Below are 12,567 nucleotides of genomic sequence, written 5' to 3'. Positions count from 1 at the left end.
ATCAAGTTCAACCAGGGAATTAAGGGGTAGGGGTGTGGCGCGATATTGGGGAAGGGATGAGATTTTATATTTCTTCATAAGCATTAATCTTATTTTGTCAATTAGGAACATTCAGCACCCACCCGCTATCAAGGCAGCTGCCTATCATGTCATGCCCTACCTGCACAGGTGTGCTGGCTACTCAAATGATCCAATTAAGGAGGCCATTTAGTCAGCAGCAGCAGAAGTCCTGTGCCTGGACGCTCCAACAGCGGCCAGACACAAGCAGAAGCAGCAGAAGCAGCAGCAGCAGCACCACCTTTTGTTTTTTGGCTGCAGCAGCAAGGCCCACAGGGCTGGCTAGCTGGCTAGCCAGCAAGCAGGTAGCAATGAAAGTAGGAATCTTTCTTTTTAACCCTGTAAGGGGGTGGTGCACTGTACCCGAAGATACTGCCATATCGGGTCAATGCATAGGGCGACGGAAGCAAGCTTCGAAATCGGCCCCCGTTCTCAAAAATCCATTTAATATATGGTCCCCAGATAGGGGACGTATCAGATATTAAACTGATAAGAACAGATACTACACTTGATCTTAGCCAAAAGGCCGAGAAGCGATAACCGTGAAAGGGGCGGGCCCAACAAGGTCCCCTTCATGGGCACTATCACTGCTTGCTGTCAGGGAGGCTGCCAGACAATTTTCCATGCACACTCTGGGCTGGGGGGCAGTCAACCACCAGTACACACAGCAGAACCTAAACCCATACCATTATTGCTAAGCAGCAAGACAGGGGCCCATTGCACTCCCACGGGGCCTTTTTAAATGCAATCCATAACCCGGATTTGCCAGGAACCCTTCTTACTCCTCCTATTTGCATGTGACACTGGGCTTAGGATCTGCATAGGAAACACACACACAAGCACACACCTACCTTTGTTGCCTGCAGATGCCTCCTTGGCTGTCCCCAAACGGTATCAAACCAACACCCACGGGAAGCTGTAAGCATAGAGGACATGCCTGCACCCCATTGGACTTACCTGTGTGGGTTAAATCCGGGTTATTTGACAACCTATGGCGGTGATGGTTCTGCTCAGGCAGAGCAGTGCTGATGCTCCTCATAAAGCTGTCGCTGCTGTGAAGGTTCTAGGTGACATCACAAATCCCTATGGTTACATACACAACAAAGCTGGGTTGTTGTTGTTTACACTCTGCAAGGCCTGTGGAAGTGAGTGACATCATAGCACTGTAGTTCTGAGGGTTCTAGATGGATGCAACAATCTCCTGTTGCTTCTATGAAGGCCATAATAGACGACATCACCAAACAGCTCCATAGTCACATACACAGCAAAGGAGAGATGTTGTTTACACCTAGTGATGTCAGTGGTATTGAGTGACATCACAGCACAGTGCTAAGGCTCCTGGGCCTGGACACAGCAGCGGCTGCAATATCTCAACGGAGAATACGTTTATATATATGTGTGTGTGTGCGCGTATATATATATATATATATATATATATATATATATATATATATATATTTCTCCGCCGAAATCACTTTTAAACCCATTTCCACCTTTTTTTCCCTTCTCTTCCTCTTACTTTTTTTTCACGTTTTTTTACGTTTTTCTCCTTTTCGCCTCTTTTCTGGGCGTATTATTCTTCTTTTTCTTCTTTTTTTTCGTCTAATGCATACCCCATCAGTGCAGCAATGCTTATTCAATACCGCCAGCAGATGGAGACACTGGGGGATAATTTTCTAAGGATTTATACTGATTTTTCCTGTCTGAATTTGTCGCACAGAAAGTTGCAGGCCAAATATGTGTGACATTTCTGCGACTTTAGCTTCTAGAGCATTTTTACAACATTATACATAGGTGCTGAATACATAAAAAGCGACTGTTCAGCGACAGACAAGTCGCATCGGCTGAAAGTAGGCCAGAATGTCAGTCCATGTTGGAGCAGGTTTAGATACAGTCTAAAGTATAGATCTCAAAGTCTGTGCACAGAATTTAGCAAGGGCCTCGCACCTTCTGATGCATCAGGTAGGTGCACAATAGCATAGCCTAACCCTCTGTACTTTGGTCTATATTGATGCGGGACATAGACAGCCAGCTGATGACCAATCCATTAGTGCAATGGATGGCTGGAAGCATTTGTCTTTGCCTTTGCAATACCACAGAAGCAATGCATGGTCAATGTACAGCAATGACACACCTGTGTGAACAGCCAGGAGACCCCCCCCCCCCCCCCCATGTTATGTTACATAGTTACATAGTTAGTACGGTCGAAAAAAGACATATGTCCATCAAGTTCAACCAGGGAATTAAGGGGTAGGGGTGTGGCGCGATATTGGGGAAGGGATGAGATTTTATATTTCTTCATAAGCATTAATCTTATTTTGTCAATTAGGAACATTCAGCACCCACCCGCTATCAAGGCAGCTGCCTATCATGTCATGCCCTACCTGCACAGGTGTGCTGGCTACTCAAATGATCCAATTAAGGAGGCCATTTAGTCAGCAGCAGCAGAAGTCCTGTGCCTGGACGCTCCAACAGCGGCCAGACACAAGCAGAAGCAGCAGAAGCAGCAGCAGCAGCACCACCTTTTGTTTTTTGGCTGCAGCAGCAAGGCCCACAGGGCTGGCTAGCTGGCTAGCCAGCAAGCAGGTAGCAATGAAAGTAGGAATCTTTCTTTTTAACCCTGTAAGGGGGTGGTGCACTGTACCCGAAGATACTGCCATATCGGGTCAATGCATAGGGCGACGGAAGCAAGCTTCGAAATCGGCCCCCGTTCTCAAAAATCCATTTAATATATGGTCCCCAGATAGGGGACGTATCAGATATTAAACTGATAAGAACAGATACTACACTTGATCTTAGCCAAAAGGCCGAGAAGCGATAACCGTGAAAGGGGCGGGCCCAACAAGGTCCCCTTCATGGGCACTATCACTGCTTGCTGTCAGGGAGGCTGCCAGACAATTTTCCATGCACACTCTGGGCTGGGGGGCAGTCAACCACCAGTACACACAGCAGAACCTAAACCCATACCATTATTGCTAAGCAGCAAGACAGGGGCCCATTGCACTCCCACGGGGCCTTTTTAAATGCAATCCATAACCCGGATTTGCCAGGAACCCTTCTTACTCCTCCTATTTGCATGTGACACTGGGCTTAGGATCTGCATAGGAAACACACACACAAGCACACACCTACCTTTGTTGCCTGCAGATGCCTCCTTGGCTGTCCCCAAACGGTATCAAACCAACACCCACGGGAAGCTGTAAGCATAGAGGACATGCCTGCACCCCATTGGACTTACCTGTGTGGGTTAAATCCGGGTTATTTGACAACCTATGGCGGTGATGGTTCTGCTCAGGCAGAGCAGTGCTGATGCTCCTCATAAAGCTGTCGCTGCTGTGAAGGTTCTAGGTGACATCACAAATCCCTATGGTTACATACACAACAAAGCTGGGTTGTTGTTGTTTACACTCTGCAAGGCCTGTGGAAGTGAGTGACATCATAGCACTGTAGTTCTGAGGGTTCTAGATGGATGCAACAATCTCCTGTTGCTTCTATGAAGGCCATAATAGACGACATCACCAAACAGCTCCATAGTCACATACACAGCAAAGGAGAGATGTTGTTTACACCTAGTGATGTCAGTGGTATTGAGTGACATCACAGCACAGTGCTAAGGCTCCTGGGCCTGGACACAGCAGCGGCTGCAATATCTCAACGGAGAATACGTTTATATATATGTGTGTGTGTGCGCGTATATATATATATATATATATATATATATATATATATATTTCTCCGCCGAAATCACTTTTAAACCCATTTCCACCTTTTTTTCCCTTCTCTTCCTCTTACTTTTTTTTCAAGTTTTTTTACGTTTTTCTCCTTTTCGCCTCTTTTCTGGGCGTATTATTCTTCTTTTTCTTCTTTTTTTTCGTCTAATGCATACCCCATCAGTGCAGCAATGCTTATTCAATACCGCCAGCAGATGGAGACACTGGGGGATAATTTTCTAAGGATTTATACTGATTTTTCCTGTCTGAATTTGTCGCACAGAAAGTTGCAGGCCAAATATGTGTGACATTTCTGCGACTTTAGCTTCTAGAGCATTTTTACAACATTATACATAGGTGCTGAATACATAAAAAGCGACTGTTCAGCGACAGACAAGTCGCATCGGCTGAAAGTAGGCCAGAATGTCAGTCCATGTTGGAGCAGGTTTAGATACAGTCTAAAGTATAGATCTCAAAGTCTGTGCACAGAATTTAGCAAGGGCCTCGCACCTTCTGATGCATCAGGTAGGTGCACAATAGCATAGCCTAACCCTCTGTACTTTGGTCTATATTGATGCGGGACATAGACAGCCAGCTGATGACCAATCCATTAGTGCAATGGATGGCTGGAAGCATTTGTCTTTGCCTTTGCAATACCACAGAAGCAATGCATGGTCAATGTACAGCAATGACACACCTGTGTGAACAGCCAGGAGACCCCCCCCCCCCCCCCCATGTTATGTTACATAGTTACATAGTTAGTACGGTCGAAAAAAGACATATGTCCATCAAGTTCAACCAGGGAATTAAGGGGTAGGGGTGTGGCGCGATATTGGGGAAGGGATGAGATTTTATATTTCTTCATAAGCATTAATCTTATTTTGTCAATTAGGAACATTCAGCACCCACCCGCTATCAAGGCAGCTGCCTATCATGTCATGCCCTACCTGCACAGGTGTGCTGGCTACTCAAATGATCCAATTAAGGAGGCCATTTAGTCAGCAGCAGCAGAAGTCCTGTGCCTGGACGCTCCAACAGCGGCCAGACACAAGCAGAAGCAGCAGAAGCAGCAGCAGCAGCACCACCTTTTGTTTTTTGGCTGCAGCAGCAAGGCCCACAGGGCTGGCTAGCTGGCTAGCCAGCAAGCAGGTAGCAATGAAAGTAGGAATCTTTCTTTTTAACCCTGTAAGGGGGTGGTGCACTGTACCCGAAGATACTGCCATATCGGGTCAATGCATAGGGCGACGGAAGCAAGCTTCGAAATCGGCCCCCGTTCTCAAAAATCCATTTAATATATGGTCCCCAGATAGGGGACGTATCAGATATTAAACTGATAAGAACAGATACTACACTTGATCTTAGCCAAAAGGCCGAGAAGCGATAACCGTGAAAGGGGCGGGCCCAACAAGGTCCCCTTCATGGGCACTATCACTGCTTGCTGTCAGGGAGGCTGCCAGACAATTTTCCATGCACACTCTGGGCTGGGGGGCAGTCAACCACCAGTACACACAGCAGAACCTAAACCCATACCATTATTGCTAAGCAGCAAGACAGGGGCCCATTGCACTCCCACGGGGCCTTTTTAAATGCAATCCATAACCCGGATTTGCCAGGAACCCTTCTTACTCCTCCTACTTGCATGTGACACTGGGCTTAGGATCTGCATAGGAAACACACACACAAGCACACACCTACCTTTGTTGCCTGCAGATGCCTCCTTGGCTGTCCCCAAACGGTATCAAACCAACACCCACGGGAAGCTGTAAGCATAGAGGACATGCCTGCACCCCATTGGACTTACCTGTGTGGGTTAAATCCGGGTTATTTGACAACCTATGGCGGTGATGGTTCTGCTCAGGCAGAGCAGTGCTGATGCTCCTCATAAAGCTGTCGCTGCTGTGAAGGTTCTAGGTGACATCACAAATCCCTATGGTTACATACACAACAAAGCTGGGTTGTTGTTGTTTACACTCTGCAAGGCCTGTGGAAGTGAGTGACATCATAGCACTGTAGTTCTGAGGGTTCTAGATGGATGCAACAATCTCCTGTTGCTTCTATGAAGGCCATAATAGACGACATCACCAAACAGCTCCATAGTCACATACACAGCAAAGGAGAGATGTTGTTTACACCTAGTGATGTCAGTGGTATTGAGTGACATCACAGCACAGTGCTAAGGCTCCTGGGCCTGGACACAGCAGCGGCTGCAATATCTCAACGGAGAATACGTTTATATATATGTGTGTGTGTGCGCGTATATATATATATATATATATATATATATATATATATATATATTTCTCCGCCGAAATCACTTTTAAACCCATTTCCACCTTTTTTTCCCTTCTCTTCCTCTTACTTTTTTTTCACGTTTTTTTACGTTTTTCTCCTTTTCGCCTCTTTGCTGGGCGTATTATTCTTCTTTTTCTTCTTTTTTTTCGTCTAATGCATACCCCATCAGTGCAGCAATGCTTATTCAATACCGCCAGCAGATGGAGACACTGGGGGATAATTTTCTAAGGATTTATACTGATTTTTCCTGTCTGAATTTGTCGCACAGAAAGTTGCAGGCCAAATATGTGTGACATTTCTGCGACTTTAGCTTCTAGAGCATTTTTACAACATTATACATAGGTGCTGAATACATAAAAAGCGACTGTTCAGCGACAGACAAGTCGCATCGGCTGAAAGTAGGCCAGAATGTCAGTCCATGTTGGAGCAGGTTTAGATACAGTCTAAAGTATAGATCTCAAAGTCTGTGCACAGAATTTAGCAAGGGCCTCGCACCTTCTGATGCATCAGGTAGGTGCACAATAGCATAGCCTAACCCTCTGTACTTTGGTCTATATTGATGCGGGACATAGACAGCCAGCTGATGACCAATCCATTAGTGCAATGGATGGCTGGAAGCATTTGTCTTTGCCTTTGCAATACCACAGAAGCAATGCATGGTCAATGTACAGCAATGACACACCTGTGTGAACAGCCAGGAGACCCCCCCCCCCCCCCCCCCATGTTATGTTACATAGTTACATAGTTAGTACGGTCGAAAAAAGACATATGTCCATCAAGTTCAACCAGGGAATTAAGGGGTAGGGGTGTGGCGCGATATTGGGGAAGGGATGAGATTTTATATTTCTTCATAAGCATTAATCTTATTTTGTCAATTAGGAACATTCAGCACCCACCCGCTATCAAGGCAGCTGCCTATCATGTCATGCCCTACCTGCACAGGTGTGCTGGCTACTCAAATGATCCAATTAAGGAGGCCATTTAGTCAGCAGCAGCAGAAGTCCTGTGCCTGGACGCTCCAACAGCGGCCAGACACAAGCAGAAGCAGCAGAAGCAGCAGCAGCAGCACCACCTTTTGTTTTTTGGCTGCAGCAGCAAGGCCCACAGGGCTGGCTAGCTGGCTAGCCAGCAAGCAGGTAGCAATGAAAGTAGGAATCTTTCTTTTTAACCCTGTAAGGGGGTGGTGCACTGTACCCGAAGATACTGCCATATCGGGTCAATGCATAGGGCGACGGAAGCAAGCTTCGAAATCGGCCCCCGTTCTCAAAAATCCATTTAATATATGGTCCCCAGATAGGGGACGTATCAGATATTAAACTGATAAGAACAGATACTACACTTGATCTTAGCCAAAAGGCCGAGAAGCGATAACCGTGAAAGGGGCGGGCCCAACAAGGTCCCCTTCATGGGCACTATCACTGCTTGCTGTCAGGGAGGCTGCCAGACAATTTTCCATGCACACTCTGGGCTGGGGGGCAGTCAACCACCAGTACACACAGCAGAACCTAAACCCATACCATTATTGCTAAGCAGCAAGACAGGGGCCCATTGCACTCCCACGGGGCCTTTTTAAATGCAATCCATAACCCGGATTTGCCAGGAACCCTTCTTACTCCTCCTACTTGCATGTGACACTGGGCTTAGGATCTGCATAGGAAACACACACACAAGCACACACCTACCTTTGTTGCCTGCAGATGCCTCCTTGGCTGTCCCCAAACGGTATCAAACCAACACCCACGGGAAGCTGTAAGCATAGAGGACATGCCTGCACCCCATTGGACTTACCTGTGTGGGTTAAATCCGGGTTATTTGACAACCTATGGCGGTGATGGTTCTGCTCAGGCAGAGCAGTGCTGATGCTCCTCATAAAGCTGTCGCTGCTGTGAAGGTTCTAGGTGACATCACAAATCCCTATGGTTACATACACAACAAAGCTGGGTTGTTGTTGTTTACACTCTGCAAGGCCTGTGGAAGTGAGTGACATCATAGCACTGTAGTTCTGAGGGTTCTAGATGGATGCAACAATCTCCTGTTGCTTCTATGAAGGCCATAATAGACGACATCACCAAACAGCTCCATAGTCACATACACAGCAAAGGAGAGATGTTGTTTACACCTAGTGATGTCAGTGGTATTGAGTGACATCACAGCACAGTGCTAAGGCTCCTGGGCCTGGACACAGCAGCGGCTGCAATATCTCAACGGAGAATACGTTTATATATATGTGTGTGTGTGCGCGTATATATATATATATATATATATATATATATATATATATATATTTCTCCGCCGAAATCACTTTTAAACCCATTTCCACCTTTTTTTCCCTTCTCTTCCTCTTACTTTTTTTTCACGTTTTTTTACGTTTTTCTCCTTTTCGCCTCTTTGCTGGGCGTATTATTCTTCTTTTTCTTCTTTTTTTTCGTCTAATGCATACCCCATCAGTGCAGCAATGCTTATTCAATACCGCCAGCAGATGGAGACACTGGGGGATAATTTTCTAAGGATTTATACTGATTTTTCCTGTCTGAATTTGTCGCACAGAAAGTTGCAGGCCAAATATGTGTGACATTTCTGCGACTTTAGCTTCTAGAGCATTTTTACAACATTATACATAGGTGCTGAATACATAAAAAGCGACTGTTCAGCGACAGACAAGTCGCATCGGCTGAAAGTAGGCCAGAATGTCAGTCCATGTTGGAGCAGGTTTAGATACAGTCTAAAGTATAGATCTCAAAGTCTGTGCACAGAATTTAGCAAGGGCCTCGCACCTTCTGATGCATCAGGTAGGTGCACAATAGCATAGCCTAACCCTCTGTACTTTGGTCTATATTGATGCGGGACATAGACAGCCAGCTGATGACCAATCCATTAGTGCAATGGATGGCTGGAAGCATTTGTCTTTGCCTTTGCAATACCACAGAAGCAATGCATGGTCAATGTACAGCAATGACACACCTGTGTGAACAGCCAGGAGACCCCCCCCCCCCCCCCCATGTTATGTTACATAGTTACATAGTTAGTACGGTCGAAAAAAGACATATGTCCATCAAGTTCAACCAGGGAATTAAGGGGTAGGGGTGTGGCGCGATATTGGGGAAGGGATGAGATTTTATATTTCTTCATAAGCATTAATCTTATTTTGTCAATTAGGAACATTCAGCACCCACCCGCTATCAAGGCAGCTGCCTATCATGTCATGCCCTACCTGCACAGGTGTGCTGGCTACTCAAATGATCCAATTAAGGAGGCCATTTAGTCAGCAGCAGCAGAAGTCCTGTGCCTGGACGCTCCAACAGCGGCCAGACACAAGCAGAAGCAGCAGAAGCAGCAGCAGCAGCACCACCTTTTGTTTTTTGGCTGCAGCAGCAAGGCCCACAGGGCTGGCTAGCTGGCTAGCCAGCAAGCAGGTAGCAATGAAAGTAGGAATCTTTCTTTTTAACCCTGTAAGGGGGTGGTGCACTGTACCCGAAGATACTGCCATATCGGGTCAATGCATAGGGCGACGGAAGCAAGCTTCGAAATCGGCCCCCGTTCTCAAAAATCCATTTAATATATGGTCCCCAGATAGGGGACGTATCAGATATTAAACTGATAAGAACAGATACTACACTTGATCTTAGCCAAAAGGCCGAGAAGCGATAACCGTGAAAGGGGCGGGCCCAACAAGGTCCCCTTCATGGGCACTATCACTGCTTGCTGTCAGGGAGGCTGCCAGACAATTTTCCATGCACACTCTGGGCTGGGGGGCAGTCAACCACCAGTACACACAGCAGAACCTAAACCCATACCATTATTGCTAAGCAGCAAGACAGGGGCCCATTGCACTCCCACGGGGCCTTTTTAAATGCAATCCATAACCCGGATTTGCCAGGAACCCTTCTTACTCCTCCTACTTGCATGTGACACTGGGCTTAGGATCTGCATAGGAAACACACACACAAGCACACACCTACCTTTGTTGCCTGCAGATGCCTCCTTGGCTGTCCCCAAACGGTATCAAACCAACACCCACGGGAAGCTGTAAGCATAGAGGACATGCCTGCACCCCATTGGACTTACCTGTGTGGGTTAAATCCGGGTTATTTGACAACCTATGGCGGTGATGGTTCTGCTCAGGCAGAGCAGTGCTGATGCTCCTCATAAAGCTGTCGCTGCTGTGAAGGTTCTAGGTGACATCACAAATCCCTATGGTTACATACACAACAAAGCTGGGTTGTTGTTGTTTACACTCTGCAAGGCCTGTGGAAGTGTGTGGCATCATAGCACTGTAGTTCTGAGGGTTCTAGATGGATGCAACAATCTCCTGTTGCTTCTATGAAGGCCATAATAGACGACATCACCAAACAGCTCCATAGTCACATACACAGCAAAGGAGAGATGTTGTTTACACCTAGTGATGTCAGTGGTATTGAGTGACATCACAGCACAGTGCTAAGGCTCCTGGGCCTGGACACAGCAGCGGCTGCAATATCTCAACGGAGAATACGTTTATATATATGTGTGTGTGTGCGCGTATATATATATATATATATATATATATATATATATATATTTCTCCGCCGAAATCACTTTTAAACCCATTTCCACCTTTTTTTCCCTTCTCTTCCTCTTACTTTTTTTTCACGTTTTTTTACGTTTTTCTCCTTTTCGCCTCTTTTCTGGGCGTATTATTCTTCTTTTTCTTCTTTTTTTTCGTCTAATGCATACCCCATCAGTGCAGCAATGCTTATTCAATACCGCCAGCAGATGGAGACACTGGGGGATAATTTTCTAAGGATTTATACTGATTTTTCCTGTCTGAATTTGTCGCACAGAAAGTTGCAGGCCAAATATGTGTGACATTTCTGCGACTTTAGCTTCTAGAGCATTTTTACAACATTATACATAGGTGCTGAATACATAAAAAGCGACTGTTCAGCGACAGACAAGTCGCATCGGCTGAAAGTAGGCCAGAATGTCAGTCCATGTTGGAGCAGGTTTAGATACAGTCTAAAGTATAGATCTCAAAGTCTGTGCACAGAATTTAGCAAGGGCCTCGCACCTTCTGATGCATCAGGTAGGTGCACAATAGCATAGCCTAACCCTCTGTACTTTGGTCTATATTGATGCGGGACATAGACAGCCAGCTGATGACCAATCCATTAGTGCAATGGATGGCTGGAAGCATTTGTCTTTGCCTTTGCAATACCACAGAAGCAATGCATGGTCAATGTACAGCAATGACACACCTGTGTGAACAGCCAGGAGACCCCCCCCCCCCCCCCCATGTTATGTTACATAGTTACATAGTTAGTACGGTCGAAAAAAGACATATGTCCATCAAGTTCAACCAGGGAATTAAGGGGTAGGGGTGTGGCGCGATATTGGGGAAGGGATGAGATTTTATATTTCTTCATAAGCATTAATCTTATTTTGTCAATTAGGAACATTCAGCACCCACCCGCTATCGAGGCAGCTGCCTATCATGTCATGCCCTACCTGCACAGGTGTGCTGGCTACTCAAATGATCCAATTAAGGAGGCCATTTAGTCAGCAGCAGCAGAAGTCCTGTGCCTGGACGCTCCAACAGCGGCCAGACACAAGCAGAAGCAGCAGAAGCAGCAGCAGCAGCACCACCTTTTGTTTTTTGGCTGCAGCAGCAAGGCCCACAGGGCTGGCTAGCTGGCTAGCCAGCAAGCAGGTAGCAATGAAAGTAGGAATCTTTCTTTTTAACCCTGTAAGGGGGTGGTGCACTGTACCCGAAGATACTGCCATATCGGGTCAATGCATAGGGCGACGGAAGCAAGCTTCGAAATCGGCCCCCGTTCTCAAAAATCCATTTAATATATGGTCCCCAGATAGGGGACGTATCAGATATTAAACTGATAAGAACAGATACTACACTTGATCTTAGCCAAAAGGCCGAGAAGCGATAACCGTGAAAGGGGCGGGCCCAACAAGGTCCCCTTCATGGGCACTATCACTGCTTGCTGTCAGGGAGGCTGCCAGACAATTTTCCATGCACACTCTGGGCTGGGGGGCAGTCAACCACCAGTACACACAGCAGAACCTAAACCCATACCATTATTGCTAAGCAGCAAGACAGGGGCCCATTGCACTCCCACGGGGCCTTTTTAAATGCAATCCATAACCCGGATTTGCCAGGAACCCTTCTTACTCCTCCTACTTGCATGTGACACTGGGCTTAGGATCTGCATAGGAAACACACACACAAGCACACACCTACCTTTGTTGCCTGCAGATGCCTCCTTGGCTGTCCCCAAACGGTATCAAACCAACACCCACGGGAAGCTGTAAGCATAGAGGACATGCCTGCACCCCATTGGACTTACCTGTGTGGGTTAAATCCGGGTTATTTGACAACCTATGGCGGTGATGGTTCTGCTCAGGCAGAGCAGTGCTGATGCTCCTCATAAAGCTGTCGCTGCTGTGAAGGTTCTAGGTGACATCACAAATCCCTATGGTTACATACACAACAAAGCTGGGTTGTTGTTGTTTACAC

General features: G+C 46.5%; 6 non-coding genes across 6 annotated transcripts; all 6 read right to left on the bottom strand.

Annotated features, from left to right (window-relative positions):
- Window positions 1-404: 404 nt before the first annotated feature.
- Window positions 405-595, bottom strand: LOC130323267 (U2 spliceosomal RNA). Its single transcript, XR_008868614.1, has one exon. It is a non-coding gene; the product is annotated as a U2 spliceosomal RNA (small nuclear RNA).
- Window positions 596-2,685: 2,090 nt separating this feature from the next.
- On the bottom strand, window positions 2,686-2,876 carry LOC130323264 (U2 spliceosomal RNA). The gene has a single exon (XR_008868612.1). It is a non-coding gene; the product is annotated as a U2 spliceosomal RNA (small nuclear RNA).
- A 2,082-nt stretch (window positions 2,877-4,958) lies between these two features.
- LOC130323263 (U2 spliceosomal RNA) lies at window positions 4,959-5,149 on the bottom strand. Its single transcript, XR_008868611.1, has one exon. It is a non-coding gene; the product is annotated as a U2 spliceosomal RNA (small nuclear RNA).
- Window positions 5,150-7,237: 2,088 nt separating this feature from the next.
- On the bottom strand, window positions 7,238-7,428 carry LOC130323262 (U2 spliceosomal RNA). The gene has a single exon (XR_008868610.1). It is a non-coding gene; the product is annotated as a U2 spliceosomal RNA (small nuclear RNA).
- Window positions 7,429-9,514: 2,086 nt separating this feature from the next.
- Window positions 9,515-9,705, bottom strand: LOC130323261 (U2 spliceosomal RNA). Its single transcript, XR_008868609.1, has one exon. It is a non-coding gene; the product is annotated as a U2 spliceosomal RNA (small nuclear RNA).
- A 2,082-nt stretch (window positions 9,706-11,787) lies between these two features.
- Window positions 11,788-11,978, bottom strand: LOC130323260 (U2 spliceosomal RNA). Its single transcript, XR_008868608.1, has one exon. It is a non-coding gene; the product is annotated as a U2 spliceosomal RNA (small nuclear RNA).
- Window positions 11,979-12,567: the final 589 nt, after the last annotated feature.

Source organism: Hyla sarda, unplaced genomic scaffold, assembly GCF_029499605.1.
Source record: "Hyla sarda isolate aHylSar1 unplaced genomic scaffold, aHylSar1.hap1 scaffold_2446, whole genome shotgun sequence".
Lineage (NCBI taxonomy): Eukaryota > Metazoa > Chordata > Amphibia > Anura > Hylidae > Hyla > Hyla sarda.
The sequence above is the reverse complement of the archived record's forward strand: the minus strand, read 5'-3'. Positions and strand labels throughout refer to the sequence as shown.